Source organism: Homarus americanus, unplaced genomic scaffold (genome assembly GCF_018991925.1).
Source record: "Homarus americanus isolate GMGI-L3 unplaced genomic scaffold, GMGI_Hamer_2.0 scaffold15667, whole genome shotgun sequence".
Taxonomy (NCBI): Eukaryota; Metazoa; Arthropoda; class Malacostraca; order Decapoda; family Nephropidae; genus Homarus; species Homarus americanus.
The window spans coordinates 2,799,219-2,819,246 of NW_024726107.1; positions in this window are offsets into that span (position 1 = coordinate 2,799,219).

A 20,028-nucleotide genomic window follows, 5' to 3' on the forward strand; every position below is an offset into this window, starting at 1 on the left:
TTATGTAATGTCTTTAGTCTTTAGTATGTAGTAGCTACATAAAACATACGATTGCTTAAAAAGAAACAAAGAAAAAAGGGCCTTATACTAATAGCTAAATACATTGGTGTCATGATACTTCCACGAAGCAATTCACAGTAAAGGCCTCGTACACCTTGGTGGGTTGTTTCTGCCTGGCTGTAAGGTAGGGATGGAGGTAGTGAGGGTGGGAGGGGTAGTGGGATTGGGGAGAGGAGTGTCATATCAGCATCCCGTTGACTTGCCTTCCTCCTCTGCCTCACGAATAGTAACCTGTCAGGTAAAAAAGAACCCATGAGTGTATAGAAGGTTTTTGTTGTGAATTGTTTCAAGTGGAACAAACGGTAAGGTAGTAGGTTATACTCTATTACTGTAGACCTACTGTATATCAATTGAAGATGTCTCGGCGCTCAATACATTGAACCAAGTAGGTGTTGACATGGTTATAGTACTGCGACACAACATGTTCCGTGACACTAGGCAGTGCAAATTCCATGCCAACTTGCAAAATGTTCTCCCTCAGTGCATTGAGAGTCACTCCTTCTTGCCTGGCGTGGGCCGCGTTGCACCGTGGAGCTTCACGGTGGAGGTACTGCTTCAGGTATGATTTAAACACAGAGAAACAGTTTTCTATGGGGTTCAAGCAAGGAGAGTATGGAGGGAGAAATTTAAAATTCAGCTCGGGATAGACTGCTGCGATACCGTTGTGAATTGGAGCGTTGTCTAGAACAAGTATGGATCTTGCGTCTCCGATTATAATCGGATTTCATCGCATCACTTGCAGCAATAATTATTGCTGCAAGTGATGCGATGAAATCACTGAATACTTCCTTCGTCACTGAACCATAGTGAATTTCGTGATAGAGTATTCCACAGTGTTCAGCTATCGCAGCAATCACTGTCGTGTTTCTGCCACGCTGTCCACCAACGGCGCGATGCACACGCTCCCCGCGTCTTGCCCTGCCGTACGTCCTCTTGGTCCACAGATTGAACCCTGGAAATGAAACATCAGTGTATGTAGTCATACTGTAATGTAATTAAACATTAACACAAGGAAAGTTGTACGATGCATCAAACTGAGATCAATATTAAGTACTCACTCGTTACATACAGTTTACTTAAGTAATTATGTAGTACATACTACAGATAGTTGATAAGTGGTTACATAATTACATACCTGTCTCATCAATGTTTACTAGTTGCTGCTGTAGACCCGTCGCCAGCATCCACGTAGCGTACGCGTGTCTCGCCTCCTTTACTGCGGGAGAATTTCTTTCTGCTGGGGAGTCACGGGACATTTTCAGTGATATCAGCTCCCCCTCCAAATAACGCGAAAGCGTTACCTCACTGAAATGTGGTTTTGTAGGAAATATATCCATGACCTCCTCCTTTATCTCTCTCAAGGTCATCATAGGGTTTGCTTCAAGCAGCATCACTACACCTTCTTTCATTTGCAATTGAACAATTGACCACTTGCCTTTAACACTCAAGATTTTGGAAAGACAAATTTCTATTTGCTTTCAACTATTTTCCGAATCCATTCAACAATCAGTTATTTTGATTTGACAATTTACAAAACCTTTCAACAGCCACATATCTCCGATTGCTTTCAACAGTCAACCAAACTTTTCAACAATGCGACTGAAACAATCATCATTGAAAAGAATTTATTCAACAATCTTTAAAATCAGTAACAGCCATGAACATTTAATTTTTGAGTATACTTACACAAACATCAACAACACAATGAATTCTGGTATAAACTTATGTAATTATGTAATGTCTTTAGTCTTTAGTATGTAGTAGCTACATAAAACATACGATTGCTTAAAAAGAAAGAAAGAAAAAAGGGCCTTATACTAATAGCTAAATACATTGGTGTCATGATACTTCCACGAAGCAATTCACAGTAAAGGCCTCGTACACCTTGGTGGGTTGTTTCTGCCTGGCTGTAAGGTAGGGATGGAAGTAGGTGAGGGTGGGAGGAGTAGTGGGATTGGGGAGAGGAGTGTCATATCAGCATCCCGTTGACTTGCCTTCCTCCTCTGCCTCACGAATAGTAACCTGTCAGGTAAAAAAGAACCCATGAGTGTATAGAAGGTTTCTGTTGTGAATTGTTTCAAGTGGAACAAACGGTAAGGCAGTAGGTTATACTCTATTACTATAGACCTACTGTATATCAATTGAAGATGTCTCGGCGCTCAATACATTGAACCAAGTAGGTGTTGACATGGTTATAGTTCTGCGACACAACATGTTCCGTGACACTAGGCAGTGCAAATTCCATGCCAACTTGCAAAATGTTCTCCCTCAGTGCATTGAGAGTCACTCCTTCTTGCCTGGCGTGGGCCGCGTTGCACCGTGGAGCTTCACGGTGGAGGTACTGCTTCAGGTATGATTTAAACACAGAGAAACAGTTTTCTATGGGGTTCAAGCAAGGAGAGTATGGAGGGAGAAATTTAAAATTCAGCTCGGGATAGACTGCTGCGATACCGTTGTGAATTGGAGCGTTGTCTAGAACAAGTATGGATCTTGCGTCTCCGATTATTGCTGCAAGTGATGCGATGAAATCACTGAATACTTCCTTCGTCACTGAACCATAGTGAATTTCGTGATAGAGTATTCCACAGTGTTCAGCTATCGCAGCAATCACTGTCGTGTTTCTGCCACGCTGTCCACCAACGGCGCGATGCACACGCTCCCCGCGTCTTGCCCTGCCGTACGTCCTCTTGGTCCACAGATTGAACCCTGGAAATGAAACATCAGTGTATGTAGTCATACTGTAATGTAATTAAACATTAACACAAGGAAAGTTGTACGATGCATCAAACTGAGATCAATATTAAGTACTCACTCGTTACATACAGTTTACTTAAGTAATTATGTAGTATATGCTACAGATAGTTGATAAGTGGTTACATAATCACATACCTGTCTCATCAATGTATACTAGTTGCTGCTGTAGACCCGTCGCCAGCATCCACGTAGCATACGCGTGTCTCGCCTCCTTTACTGCGGGAGAATTTCTTTCTGCTGGGGAGTCACGGGACATTTTCAGTGATATCAGCTCCCCCTCCAAATAACGCGAAAGCGTTACCTCACTGAAATGTGGTTTTGTAGGAAATATATCCATGACCTCCTCCTTTATCTCTCTCAAGGTCATCATAGGGTTTGCTTCAAGCAGCATCACTATTAGATCCAGAGTTTCATTGTCGATGATCTTGTGTCTGCCTCCTGCGTGAGCCGCTTCAACCCTGTTTTCGCGTTGGTATACTCGCACAATGGAGTATGCCGTGGTGCGCTGAACTCCAAGGGCTGCTGCAACTAGGAGGAAATCTTGTTCGGCTCTGTAGGCCTCGATAATGCGCTCGCGATCTGTAGCATTTGTTATTCGGTGCCTCCGTGGCATGCTGGAGGGGCTCGGCGACGAACTGTATACGGGAGAAGCTGCACACTCGTAATGAAAATACTGAGTGTGTAGCACACCATCTCGACTCGGTGATTCGTTACTTGCTTCAAAAGTTCGAACTAGATCAACTAGTTTTTCGATCTACGAAAAACACCAAAACATAAACTTTTTGCATAGTTATGATGTTTTAAAGATTGTTACTTAGTTTTGAAAAATGTTGAAAGTATTAGTGAATTGTCAATGAAGAATGAGACGATTGTTGAAAGCAAGTAAACATTGTCACGTGTTGAACGACTGTTGAAAAGTTTTGGATGATTGTTGAACGGAAAGTAAAGATTGTTATTAATCAAGTGTAAGAATGTTGATTCCATTCGATGATGTTGAAACCAAAAGTAACATTGTTCAATTGCAATTGAAAAAAGGTGTATATACTATAGGACTAGCAGTGTGTGTATCTGCTTTTTGGGCAGCCGAAACGGCACAATCGTTTTTCATCAAACTTGGTGGAAAAATCGCAAAAAAAATCGTTGAGTGGAACAAACATGGTCCCACTTCGATGGTTTCTTTACTAACGGATTAATTAACGATTTTATTTACGCTGGCAATAGATGTCGCTGTACGCTGTCAGCCGGCCAGACGATTGCAGCTCTCGTACGGCTACCTCCTCCTTCCCCCAGTTTTTCTCTTAGCCTACTTTTTTTTTTAAATTTTTTGAATTAGGAAAGTAAGGAAGATGAGTAAATAGAAGAAAGAAGGGGAAACAGACAATAGTTAGAGATAACAGGTGGGGGGAGCTGAGTTTCATCATGAGTCTGGATGCGCAGTTTCAACTTTACCAGAGCATTTTCGGACCTTACGAGGCTACAGTGTGTACTTTTCCTCTCCTGATGGCGAATATTTCTTCAACTAATTATTCTAACCTTTATTCTATTCCTTCCTATAGTATATTAGATACTGTAAGTATCACGACCACGACCATGATTATAACAACCACGACCATGATCATAACCACAACCATGATTATAACAACCACGACTATGATCATAACAAACACGACCATGATTATAACAACCACGACCATGATTATAACAACCACGCCCATGATTATAACAACCACGACCATGATTATAGCAACCACGACTATGATCATAATCACGACTATGATCATAATCACTACTATGATTAAAACAACCACGACCATGATTATAACAACCACAACCATGATTATAACAACCACGACCATGATTATAAACAAATCCATGCCCAAGGATTATAACAACCACGACTATGATCATCATAACAACCACGACCATGATCATAACAACCACGACCATGATTATAAATAAACCACAACCATGATTTACACCACGACCATGATTATAACAACAACGACCATGATTATAAATAACCACGACCATGATTATAACAACCACGACTATGATTATAACAACCACGACCATGATTATAACAACCACGACCATGATTATAACAACCACGCCCATGATTATAACAACCACGACTATGATCATAACAACCACGACCATGATTATAACAACCACGCCCATGATTATAACAACCACGACTATGATCATAACAACCACGACCATGATTATAACAACCTCGGTAAACTTTATCACCGGACTCGCGCCCTGGCACGAAGGGCCCATCATCACTTGTGTGTGTATATATATATATATATATATATATATATATATATATATATATATATATATATATATATATATATATATATATATATATATATATATATATATATATATATATATATATATATACTGTATATACATGTGTGTGTGTATTTAATTCTGGTTAACACGATTCCAATTCAGGGACTATAACATGTTTTTTCCTCATTGATACTCCAACGTCGACGTCAACAACAGGGAATATTAATTCAAAACTGTTCTCATAATAAGTTAAACACAGCACACCTCCCATGAATTAAAGTTGGTAATGTCCTATTGTAAAAAGTATACCATGGTATCTAATACATCGGAATGTTTTTATGTATATAGTTAAATTTTCTAGAACCAATTTTTCTTATAGAGTTACCAGATCTTAAGAAAACAGGCATTTCAGCAACTGAAATTTCAATTGTAAGATAAACATTTACCATACTAACCCAACTAAACCTAATTAAACTTAACATAGTGTATGTATATTATGTATGCTGGATTATGTATTATGTATGTATATTATGTATGTGCTCCATTTATATTTATTCAGCCTAGCTAGCAGCGTGTGGCAATGTTATTACCATATCCCACATGCTTAATTAATGTGCCTGGCGACGTATGGAAGCTGCTAATGTATCACTTGCCATACGTCGTCTATGGTAGTTGACCAGGGCCCTAGCTAGGGAGCAGTGCTACCCCCCTCTGTGTACATACTCTTATCCAGTAAACCGAACCTACAAAACTATACAGGTGTTTGTGTTCTCTCCTGTATATAGAACTTATTACCCAGAACATCTAACATGGCGCAGTGCGTAGTTTTACTGGATTATTACGAGTGATTAGTGCAAGTTTGTGGAAAGCCGGCTGATGGATCCCCGCCTTGGGTCAACCCCGCGTCATCCCTCGAAGAATTTCGCAACTTTGAGCAGTGTCAGTGACAGTGATTTTCTGTGAAGTGTTTAGTGCATTGTGTGTTTCGTGCCATTCATGTGTGACCTTGTTCGAACGGATTTCCAAGGTATACGGCATGTTCTGGGCATTTGTGGGGTGTAGAGCTCAGCGCACCCTCCTCTGACCGTTTACAGAGAGCGACTGAGCTACTCCTATCTCCACCCCCCTCCCTCACAGCGCCGCCTCCACCCCCCCTCACAGCTGGGGCGAGACGCTCTGCCTGCCTGGGACACACACACATACATGTACTAACACTTGCTGACCGCGCGGCTTCATTATATATATTTTATATATATAACCTACTTATCTGTGTATTGAATTAAATTTTTTTGTCTGAAATCTTGTTGATACGACGGGCTGACCGGTCAACACTGATTTAAGACACAGTACACAGATAAAGTAGTTATGTCTCATGCCTTACGTAGCCGTGGACCCAGCGCCTGGATGAGTCAAGCGGATGATAGTCCCCCAGAGATGGATGACCAGGCCGGCCCAGCTCCCACAACATCGCGCAGCCCTTCACCTCAACATTCAGCGTTATCTCCAGAGATAATTGCCTTAATGAAGTTTATGAGAGATGAGAGACGCGAGGATGAAGCTCACAGACGTTTGGCGGATGAGCACAGAAGGCAAGCAGAGGCAGAACGAGACCACCAACGGAGAATGGAAGACAGTGCACGGTTTGAAGCCTTGATATCTCGCCTCACTGTTAACCAAGCCCCTGGCTCTAACACTGCCTCGGTACTGAATGGTTCAGATACCTCATCCATGCTTCCTTCACGCCCCCCAGCCCCACCTAAAGCAGCAGCTCAAACACCGCCCATCTTGGAGCCTGATGTAAATTTCCAGACTTTTCGCGAATGGCGGCGGCGGTGGGCTGATTATGCTACAATGGTGGATCTCCAGAGTTTGTCACAGCCTAAACAACTCATCCAGCTGCGTATGTGCCTGTCCTTGGAAGTTCAGCGTGTCTTAGAACATACGTTGCAGGTACCCCCAACCTCTTCGCTGTCTGTAGAGGAGGTACTGGACGTTCTACAACGGCACATCAAAGGACAGCAGAATGAAGCTCTGCGCAGGAGGGAATTGTTTAGCTGCAGACAGATGGAGGGTGAGTCTTTTGACGCTTTTTATGTACGTCTTAAGAGAGCCTCGGAAGAGGTAGATATATGTTTAGGCCACCACCAGCAGTGCGAGGAGACCCAGTTGAAGCAGGTGATCCTGATGGGTGTTAAGGACGAGGAACTTGTCCAACGCCTCACCTCCCTCGACTCTTCCTCTTCTCTTCAGGATGTGTTGACGATATGTCGCTCCTATGAGGCTGCCAGGTGTGCCACCTCTGCCATCCGAGCTCCCCCTACAGCTGTACGCGCTGTTTCCCGGTACAAGAAGGACAAGAAGTCTGCTCCTACGCCTTCGCCCACCACGTCCACGCCCGGTTCATTTTGTAACAACTGTGGTAAGCAGCACGGAACACAGGTGTGTCCAGCTGCTCAGTCTACCTGCAACAGTTGTGACCGTAAGGGCCACTGGTCACTCACAGTACGGTGCCCAGCCAAACGCGTCCAGTGCAATGTGTGCGGTCGTCTGGGCCACTATGACAAGTGTTGCCCTTCCAACAAACCCAAGGAACAGCGTCAACGGAAGCTTCGGCGCCCTTCTACCAGTGAGGGCCGCCCACAGTCGCCAAATCAGAGGCACGACGACCCGGGACAAAGCCCGACCCATTTTAGGAGGGTGTACTCCTCGCATCCCAGGACCAAAGCCCCCCAGTACATCAGCGTCATCGTGACCTACGGCGGTGTGTCATCCCGTCTTCAGATGTTGCCCGACACCGGCGCTGATGCTACAGTCATCGGTCCCCAGCATTTGCGATGCTTGGGGCTCTCTCCAAGCGATCTAGGACCGCCTCCCGAGGACCTCTGCGTCACGGCAGATGGTTCACAGATGGCCCCAGCCCTGGGTTCACTCTATGCACATGTCACCTTTGGCAACAGGTCGTGTCAGGCCTGGATTGACGTGCATAATGGTGTCCCGACTCCCTTGCTGTCCTACAGACATTGTCAAGAGTTGGCCATCATCTCCCAGGACTTCCCAACACCGATTCTCGAGGTAAATTACGCCAACAGGGTGCACGAAGGGAGCAGCAACTACCCTGCTGCCGCCCTACCCCTACCTCTGGCCAGTGACACCTCTCCTTCGGTAGTTGTCCCTGCTGCATCACGTCCCCACGCCTTGGCTCGCCTTCACGACAGTCACCGTGGAGCTGAGGCCACCAAACGACGTGCACGACAGACTGTGTTCCGGCCTGGCATCGACCCCGACATCTCCAATGCTGTCCAGGTGTGTAAGCCCCGCCACGTATTACAACCCAGCCAGCAGCAGGTACCCTTCATGAGTGACGACAACCCCACCCGCCCCTTTGAGTCTGTGTCGGCCGACTTTTTCTGTGTGTCAGGAAAGTCCTTCCTGGTTATCGTCGACCGTCTCTCTGGTTGGCCGGTTGTCATCAAGGGCGGTAACGACACGACGTCTGCCGCCACCATCAGCAAGTTCCGCCACTACTTCCGTGACGTGGGCGTTCCTGTACGCCTGCGAACCGACGGAGGGCCTCAGTTCACAAGCCGGGACTTTGCTGTGTTCCTTGACCGATGGGGAGTCCGGCATGTGTTGTCATCGCCCCATTACCCGCAGTCCAACGGCCACGCTGAGGCTGCTGTCAAATCCTTGAAGCACCTCATCCTTAAGGTGGCCCCTTCTGGGAATATTGACTGCGAGGCCTTCGACCGGGGTCTTCTTGAACTCCGCAACACACCTAACTACACCGGACGCTCCCCTGCCCAGGTTTTGTATGGATGCCCCCTTCGTTCTTGTGTCCCTGCTCACCCTCAATCCTTCTCCAAGGAGTGGCAGGCCAAGACAGAGGATTGTGATCGCCGAGCCGCCGACCGTGTTCAAGACGTCGTCGCCCGCTACAACGACCACGCCCGTTCTCTCCCCAGGTTGAGTGTCGGCACCCAAGTCCGTGTTCAGGACCCGACCTCCCTACGTTGGGACAAAGTAGGCGTAGTCATGGGTCTCGGCAGGTCACGGGACTACCAGGTGCGGTTACCCAGTGGTCGTGTGTGGTGGAGGAACCGCCGTTTTCTCCGCCCCGTAACATGCCTTCTGCTGGCCCCGCCACCAGTGTTGAGTCCCACACCCTTCCCAGTGATGAAGTCCCTCGACGCTCAGAACGGATCCAGAAGAAGAGGTCCGCTCAAGACTTTGCTATGAGCGTATAGGGGGGAGGGAGGTGTATGTATATTATGTATGCTGGATTATGTATTATGTATGTATATTATGTATGTGCTCCATTTATATTTATTCAGCCTAGCTAGCAGCGTGTGGCAATGTTATTACCATATCCCACATGCTTAATTAATGTGCCTGGCGACGTATGGAAGCTGCTAATGTATCACTTGCCATACGTCGTCTATGGTAGTTGACCAGGGCCCTAGCTAGGGAGCAGTGCTACCCCCCTCTGTGTACATACTCTTATCCAGTAAACCGAACCTACAAAACTATACAGGTGTTTGTGTTCTCTCCTGTATATAGAACTTATTACCCAGAACATCTAACACATAGTTAAACAAACTCTAATCCAACACATTAAACCTAACCTAGCTTAACCTAATCTAACCTAACCCAGCTTAACCTGCCAAATTTAACTTACCCTAAGCTAACAAAACATAATAATCGAACTTAAACTAACGTAGCCCAGCTTCAACTAACTCAATCAAACCTAACCTAACGTAACCTAACCTAACCTAACCGAATCTAACCTAATCTCACCTCACCTCACCTTGTTCTAATGTACACATCATTATCTTTATTTCTATTATACGGTCTTTCTTTTAATACAAAATGAAAAGCCCAATTCTTCTGCTGTAGATATCAGTGATTTTTTTCTTCATCTTTCCTCCGCTGTTAAAATGAACAACCCAGTTAGAGTGTTGTCTACTATTTCAAATAAATCAATATTTCACTTTCTCTTCCAGTGTCACTTCGCTCCATCAACTTTGACTTCCTGGTTTCATCTACTATTTATCTAAAACACACACACACACACACACGTTTAATATTCATCAATTGTCCTTGCTAGTAAAGGTTTTCACGTCATTCAGACTCATTGGCTTTAGCTATTTGTCAGACAACTTATTTTTTCCTTCCCCAGATCTCATTACACTTATTCGTTCTTTATTAAGCTTTTATTGCTATTCGTATGGCTATTAGTGCTTCCCATATCGTGTCTCAGTATGCAAGATCGCATGCCTTTTCTAGATAAAAATGTCGTACTGTGCTTCTTGATCCAGTCAAAAACGAAAACAAGCATTACTTTAAATCACTGTGTCAGCTGGACCTTTTTTTGGGCTTAAACAATACTAACACTCCCAGGGATTTCTCCCACATATCGCTTGACTCTACTTACAAAGACTTTTTTCGTTGAATTTTCCTCGGTGAGAGAGTAGCGATGCCTTTGTAATTTCTGTTCTCGTATCTCTGCTCTTCCATACACAGTGTATACTGTTGCTTTTAACTAATTTTCATATATTTTAATTAAAATCTAAGCTGTTGTACTGTTCTTTTGGTAATTCGTTTTCTCCAGCTCACTTATCATTTATCTCATCTTTATTGCCTATCCTCGCTCTTTAAGTTTATCTCTTTAATAAGTATTTTATAAATTTGTTCTACATTATCCTTCATTATATTTAGTAAATCTCTAAAATACTCCCTCCAGATTACATGTATTACAGTAAAATTTATATTAATTTATCCGTTCTGCTTTCCTTTTAACCACTTTATAATCTGTTCTAAGGTTCAAGAGTTCACACGCAATATTTATTTTCTTTTAGCGGGATTTTCTAAAGATATGTGTTCGCTAAGATGTTTACTTCTCTGTAAATATTTTGCTCCCACTACCTCTTACGCCCCTCATGTCCCTTATATCACTATCCCTCTGACAACCTCCCCTTGTACAGTGCGTTCTCTTTTACATTTACTTTACTGGTATAAGTGTCTTGCCTCATTTGTTTTTTTGTTTCAGTGCAAAACGTTTCCTTTTAGCTTTTACTGGTAATTTTACATTCCTTGTCACTACCAATCTGTGATCAACTGCCACCGACGCTAATCTTATAGATCTTATACAGTATATTACTTCTCCTCACAATTCCATTTTACCTCCATTTATACTGTTCTCTTTCTCTATTACAACCTCTTCCAGGTTCTTGTTTTCAACATCTGAATGACCAAACACATTATCATAACTCATTCTATCACTCTCCACTCATCCACTTAGATTACTTATAACAACATTTGCATTAATGTTTACAGTCTTTTAAGTATTTTTGAAGGTGATCAGAGGTTTCTTCCTGTTTCATATCGTGCCGTCCTTCTTGTTGTCTAGACTGAGTGTATTTCCCATGAGCTCCTTTATTCAAGTATTAGTTGATGGCTACAGGTATTTTGAATTAATTTCCTTCCTTTTCTATTTACTGTACTCTACATTGTTTGAATTACGAAGAGTTTTATCTATCAAAATATGCTTTTGTTATTGGACTAGTGTATTACTAATCTTGTTACTAGCTTAAATACCTTTGTTGTTGAAGCTTAGTAATAACTTGTTGTCAATATGCATGCCGGATAAATGAGAAATTGTATGTCGGTTTTCTGGATATATATTTATTCATCAAACTACAACTTTCACTCTTATTTCTGCACTGAAAAATAGATTATTACCTTTTAATTTCATCATTTGTACTGTCTCCTCAGTCTGATGCCTAAACACTATTTTTTTGTTTAGGTTTTCATATATTTTCTCCAACCCGCCGATTCCGAGGTTGAGTTTGAGTTAAGCGAGTAATTTGTAACAATCCTCGGCTTCACTCAACTGTTCTTTACTACCATCCAGTTTCCTATTGCCTCCGTAGGTTACAGATATTACCTAATCAGCGTCCAGTTAGAAATCCTAGAGGATCATGCAGCTGCACTTCCTCAAGATCAAGCTCACACAGTATTTTTGAGCTAAGATCACATTGTAAACAAGAGAAGGCTGATTAATATGCTATATGGTATGATACCGTACCGCCATCTCAATGGTCTTCAGGTCAAATGCCTCAAATTTATCAAGCTCAGGTTGTGGCAGAAAGGATAATACAGTATTTTTTTTTTCCGTGAGCCATCCTTCTGAATGTTACTAGTTCCCAGTTTGAATCACTAGTTCCCAACTTGTCTCACTAGTTCCCAGTTTGAATCACTAGTTCTCAGCTTGTCTCACTAGTTCCCAGTTTGACTCAATAGCTCCCAGCTTGTCTCACTAGTTCCCAGTTTGACTCACTGGCTACCAGCTTGTCTCCCTACCTCCCAGCGTGTCTCACTAGTTCCCAGCATGTCTCACTAGTTCCCAGCATGTCTCACAAGTTCCCAGCTTGTCTCACTAGTTCCCAGCTTGTTTAACTAGTTCCCAGCTTGTCTCACTTGCTCACATCCTAGGTAACGTACCGCCGGCAGCACCTTCCTCCTTGTTATGTACCTGAGAGTTGTTAATTATTTACTCCAACCAACCACTAGCACTTTACTCAGAACACTCTGTAGATATTACTTCAGTTGATCCTCCCAGGTCTGCCAATATGGCCACCATCATCACCATTCGTCACCAGGTAGGTGAAGGCAGAATGTCCTACATCTGCTCCCTATCCTCATGAATAACATAAGTCTGTCAATTCAATTCACGTTTTCTGTTGAGTTTGTACTCTTAGTTCTAGGGGCGTTTCGATGGTCAGCTTTCCCATAGCGTATCAGTAAAGAACGGAGATTCATAGTTACTTAACGGTTTGTAGTGCGTATTGGTTTCTCAGTGGTGACCAAACAAGATTGCATTTCTGACCCCAGATGTTTAAAGCTCTTAGCTTGTTTTATTGCTATCTCCTCTGGCTGTCAAGGTGTGCTCAGCGGTATCTTATATCAGAATTAGAAACAATCAAAGCCAAATCCTTAAAAAAATTGAACAACTGTTAATTACACCTTTTCACATATCCGTTGAGACATTGTTACATAACTATTTGACAAATTTCATAACCGAATGACAGAACACATATAGAATGACAATCTAAAATAACTGTTCGTTCATGCTAACGGAAGTGATTGACATAAGTTATGAAGTTGACAGACGTGAACAATAAACCGACAGTCTACATATAGTTTGAGAATGTAACAATTGGAGAATGACATACCACCAACAGTTAATTTAGATTGTCATTCGATATGTGTTCTGTCATTCGGTTATGAAATTTGTCAAATAGTTATGTAACAATGTCTCAACGGATATGTGAAAAGGTGTATTTCTTCTCTAATTTTAACAATTATGTAATCTGCGTCTTTTAGAATTCCTGAGACATGATTAATGGCGTTGTTTGATAAGCAAACTTTCTCTTCCTTCAGGATGTGAACTACCAATAAAATGAAGGAAGAGTAGGGGGAAAGGTACATTACCCGTCTGACCCAGAGGTTATTCCTCAACTCTCACCGCTCACGTGGGTTTTGTACAGTCGGGGACAAAAGTTTGCTCCCCGTGGTGAAACTGAGTCACGGGAATGAGTCTCCTAACTTACTTTCCCTGACTGTTTCATCTAATTTGGGATTGGTGCTGCTTTATTTTGGGCGGGAGCGAAATTCTTACCCCGACTGCACACGCATTTTACAGCATGATATACGCAGGGATGTACCATAAAATTTCATACGAATATTTTGCCATGGCTATCGTCTTTGGACCTCCATGAATTCCCAGATATAATTTCAAGCAGAATTCTGACACTCACAAAGTTTTCCCTCATCATAAACTTTGTTTTCGTCTTGTGTTTTTTCGTAGATTTTGCGTTTTCGTGTATCAGTAATAATCTCTATAACTAACACATTCTTAAAGATTATCCTTTTATGTGAATAGAGTAGATGACTCTATAAGGATCTCACAGAGCTTCTGTGTAAAACTGAATATATTTTTCAATCTACCACAATCGCTTTCCTAATCGTGGCGGGCAGTTCGTCATATCTTGGGAATTTGTTCGTACACACATTGTTCATTGCTTTCTTGACCTTGACTAAGATATCCCTTCTACTCTGGTCTTATTCAGCAACACTGTTTTTTGATTCTACGACCACCTCTGGCCCTTCTTTACTGCAGGGCAAGATTCCGAAGGTCTTCAAATTATTGCTTCCGTGTTTACTCTGTTGCCATTGGGATTGTTCCTAGATTCCGTGGTACCTCTTCTGTGTTATTTAGCCAAAGAACAGTTCGTATGTCCTATCGAATTTTACTTCAGGATGATGCCGAACTCTAACGGTAAATCCATTTAGACTTTTCGTGTAATTTTGTTTACCATCCCTCTTTTTCTAACTGTATGTTCGGTGATTTTTCATTGTTCTGTGTTTCATCCGTCTCTCGAGGGCTGCCTTTCATTTTTCATCATTCCAATATGATATCCTCTTTTCTTCTGTGTTTCCCGACAACTTGACACCAACGATTTCCACTACAATCTTTGTCACCTTTTCGAGAGATAACTTTCGTTCGTCTTCGACTTATCGCAGAGAACGCAGATGTCGTTTTAGTTATGGAATAGTATATTCATTAACGTTGCTAGTAAATTCTCGTTGGTTGTATTTATGATATTTTTACTAGGACGCGGTTGTATTCTTTCTTCTTCCTTGTTATAGGCTACTCGGTTTTTATTTTATTTATCAATGACTTGAATCCACACATAAAAATGGGATAGCTTTTGTTTAAGTTCACTGAGTTCATTCACGAGGCTCCTGCTGGCTCTCATTCTCCTTCGTGTTCTTGCATTACTCCTGAATGGTAAGTCTTAACTCAGGCTGCTTCACCTACTCCGGTATCCATTTTGCTTTCCGTAATCTGCTTTACTTTTCTGCACCTAAGGGTCTTCATTATCTCCTTGTCACTTTCACAACGTTTATATAACACTGCTATCCCCAATTTGCTTCTCCTAGTGTAGAATTTGCTTTCCCCCATCGGACTCCAATTAAATAATCTGCCTTACAGATTGTAAACTGTTTTTTCCATCTTTCCACCCTGTCCCTTTTCTTTACGCTTTCTATTCTGAAAGATAGTAGCCGTAGCCAACTGTTGTTGCAATGAAATATCTTTTAATGTTTTTGAGTATTAGTGTGCACAAATATTAAAAAACCTTGGGTTGGTATAGGAAAAGTGCCGATACTGTGTTGTTTCTTACCACTAAATTTACTTTCCAATTGTTAATGAGGGCGTTAGTCTACCACTGATCGTGATAAAAAGAATTTTAAATTGATTGTTTTATAATTGTTATTATAAAGTATCATCATGTTTTTCATTGTGTGAAGGAACTGCGATCATCTTCCATCAGTGCCTAGGACATTTCTTCTCTTAAAATAAAAGACGATATGAAAAATGGACAAGCTTTCTCTTTCACCTTATTTATTTTTGTACATTTTTCATTTATTTACAATACATTCAAATGAGTTCAGCTCTTATTTACATCATTTAGATTAAATTCCGCCTTTGTGGTTTTAAACACAGGGATCCAAGAAACTAAGTAGCAAGTCAAAACGATGTGGCAAAAATGCAGAAAGGCTTGCATGAGCTGTTCGAATAGTCTCGAGACTGGTAAAGTACAAGACCTTGCACATAAGATACGTAAACCTTAAGCAGAACTATTCTGTTAATAACACTTTCCTGGATACTGTCGATAAGGAGAAAGAAAGATCTAGGCGTTGTGGTAGATCATTCACTGAAGGCAGCGTAGTAAGAATAACAAACGGAGATTTGGGAATTACAATTACAAAATGCTCCTCCAACTTTACAAATCTCATGTACGCCCCAGGCATGGAAATCCTACCCCCAGGTAGATCTAACATTCCTAGAAAAGGTGCAACACAGAACGACTAAGGGCAGATCTCACTGAAATATTCAGAATCTCGAACGGGATGGAAAATATGAACCGGGGCTATTTCTTTGTGATATCACGCACCAGTAACACGAGGAGGCATAACTACAAATTCACCAAGTTATCATGCAGAAAGAACGTAAGGAAACATTTTTTTACACAGAGGGTGGTAGAACTTATCGAATGGTCTACCACCCCAAGCAGTGGAATCAAGAACATTACTGGGCTTCAAAATAGCCCTTGGCAAAATTTACAAGAACATGGAGGGATCCTTCACAGACCACTGGCCTCCTTCCATCGGCATGGCCACCTGTAGTGGGTGGACATTAGGTAAATATAAAACTGAGCAGAAAGTTGATGACACTTTTAACATAAGAACATAAGAACATAAGAATGGAGGAAACTGCAGCGGGCCTATTGGCCCATACTGGGCAGTCCCGTTTACACCCAACCCCTATTGCTCATATAAGCATCCAACCTATGTTTGAAGCTATTCACGCCTAAATCTGAATTTGTCTGATTTAAAACCATTGTTACGAGCTCGCTCCTTGTTGGATAGTTTGAATACCTTTGTAATGTCCCCTTTGTTTAGCCCTGACTTCCACTTATACACCTCTATCAGGTCGCCCCTTGCTCTACGTCTCTCGAGGGAGTGCAAATTAAGATGCTTTAACCTGTCTCTATACTCAAGGTTCCTAATGCCCGGGATTAGTCTTGTCATTCTCCTCTGAATTCTTTCCAATGATTCTATATCCATTCTGTAATACGGTAACCAGAACTGAACTGCGTAATCCAGGTGTGGTCTCACAAGCGCAAGACGCAGTTTTAGGATGACCTCGCTAGTCTTGTAACTAACACTCCTTTGTATGAACCCAAGTACTTTATTAGCCTTGTTACGAGCAAAAACACATTGTTTACTTGGCTTAAGGTTCCTACTTATCATTACTCCTAAATCTCTCTCGCAGTCGGATTTCTGACAATGAGGTTTAATGGGTTAATAAATTCAACCATAATTTTTCCTCCTACCTCAGTGGCCGGGTCTGGGCAGCATTCACATATCCTTAAGACTCTTGAAAGTGTTTATTGATGCTCCCTTAAAAACTTTGGTTGTATTGTGAAAGATGATCGTCCAAGTCGGAGGAGGCGAGCTCTAGGTGCACTTGTTGACAGAGTAGTCAAAAGTGTGCTCGGTGTTTTACCACAAGGTATCGATCTATTTATCCAAATAAGCCAATCTTATCTAGATTAAAATCTTTTGCAACCTGATCTTACTGTGTGACATAATCAGATTGATGTATTTGTGTAATGTGACTTACGCACGTACGCGGTCCGGAGTCCATGAACAAATGCTACATACATTTTGCAATGTCAGTACAAACCCTCTTTGTAACTAAGTGAATATGAGTAATTAATCCTCATAAATTCTGAGTCCTGTGAGACTTCTTAAGAATAAAATCCTTTGTCTTAACACGTACTTCCCACTAAAGATCTACAGCCAATATTACTTGCATACATTTACATAATATTATACAGACAGACAGTGCCGAACAGTAACTAAAGAATTTACCTTATTTTATCCAATGTGTGCAAAACAAGTTAGACAGTATAACTAAAGTGCCACTCTCACATCAATCTGTGTTGCTTAGAGTTACAGGATGCACTACAACAGTGAGATAAGAACAGTATCTTTGAGGCTCTTGGGAAATTTAGAATTTAGTGACAAATTCATCCAAAATATAATTTCTAAAGAGCATTCAATATATACAATAAACTTTTAACGAAGATCAACTTGATGCTAATGACTATAAAAATTAAAGAAATAACTATGATATTTAGGGGAAATTCAAACTCACATCTGTATTAGTGAGCTTATGATTGTGTTCTAGTCCACTGGATCAAAAGATCTTTGAAAGAACTAGTGATACGTTCAATATACAGTATGAACAATGTTCACCGCCCTCCCTTGCCCTGGCATGAGTAAAAAACACATGTTGGCTTTACTGCATATTACTATCTTTTCTCCAGCTGTTACGGTTGTGTATATTTTTTTATCACTTAGCCGATCATATTAAGACGAAGAGAAAGTCCCATGATTTTATATCTAGAAATTTCTTGTATTTCTGATAAGGCTCGTGCTCCCCTACAATAATACTGTAAACTGGTGATCTGGAGAGTAGTTACCGTGGTCGACTCTAAATGATCGTCCCTTGTGTTCACATTCCCTACATAAAGTTCCTCTTCGAATTATCATTAAATGTACCACTTCAGATGGTAGTGTGGTAGTGAACTGAGATGTTCCCTTCACTACCACATTACCATCTGTCCATTATGAACAATATTCATACCACTTCAGGTATCACACTGATAAGAATTAACAATAGAGGATCGAAATTTCCCGGGTACCATATCCTTGTATCTAAAAGATAATCGCATGATTTTAACGGCTTTGAAAATTTCTCTAACGAGAAGCTAGGTATAAAAAAATCATCTTATTCAACGATCACGAGCCACAGCCACACCTGGTACTTGGTCACAATTTTCGTGATGCCATATGGCAGCATTATGCTTCCAATATCTTCCCAGGCGGTAGTACCTCCCTGTTTCATAGCTGCCTACTACCTACTGCCTACTATTTATTACATGTAATTGTTGTACATCAGTCGCAGACGTAAAGTATTACATTGTATAGTTTATCCCACTCTTTCCCAGTTTCGTAAGTGTTGTACAATCGCCATTACCTCCCACCATCACTCCAAAATCAAACCCGACAGTCGGCCTCCAGGTACCTAGGAAAGGCCTCTTACCTCTTAGGCTGTGCCTCGCCTCACCACCATAATCCTCGCTCCATCTGGGCCTCTGTAACAGTCAAGGCTCGTCTTACTTTTTTCCTCCGAGTGCACTGGATGTTTGCAGCCTTACTGTACGTCGTCTCGTCTATTCTTTCATTATTGTTTTGTTTATGGTTTTAAATCTTTGAAGGCCTTGTGTCTAGTTCTCACGTTAGGTTAAGATGGGATTTTCACATTATATAATTCTGCATAAAGCCTTCCCATCGCCTATTTTTGTTTGGTCTATATTTGAAGGTTAATAAAGTAACAGATAGTAGATTAATTTTTTTTACTGAAAATAATAGATGACTTTGGTAATAAGCATGTTGTAGATAAACATCATAACTCTAGGTGGAAGTTGGGTGCGAAGCGGGAAAATTTATTTAATAGACACATTTATAGTTTAGACATGGTGCTACTGTACCGCGCGGTCTACAAATATATCTTTAGTCTAATCTAACCTAACCTAACCTAAGATAATTTAACCTAAATATCTTATAGACCGCACGCTATTGTAGCACCTCAGACATACTGAATACAACAATTTGCAGGCTGATCTCATAATGGGTTTGTATTAGAGGAACATTGGAGCAAAGTTTGGGCAGGAAACAAGGCCAAAGGAAAGAACATGAAGAAACAAGGAAAGCTGAAACACGACCTGGTTGTGTGATGTAATCCTGGCGGGAGACATCAAGGGGAGACGTGGGGCGACTGGCAGGAGGCTGGGGTGATTGAGACACATTCACCCGGGACGCCGCAGGACCATAAACACCCCCAGCAGCGACTTGGGATCACCAACACAACACTCTATCAGAAGGTGACACGTAAACACGACCTGACACACTGGTGCACGACACCAACACTCCCGTATAGGGTGATTACACACACACATATATATATATATATATATATATATATATATATATATATATATATATATATATATATATATATATATATATATATATATATATATATATATATATATATATATATATATATTTCATTAGCCCAATAAAGCAAGCGGACTTCTACATACAATCAACACCTCAACACCGCCAGGATTCGAACCCACGGCCCACAAGCCCATGACTGTGACCGGGGAACGCTATCACCATTAGACAGTAGTTCTAGACTCTGCTATATTTCAC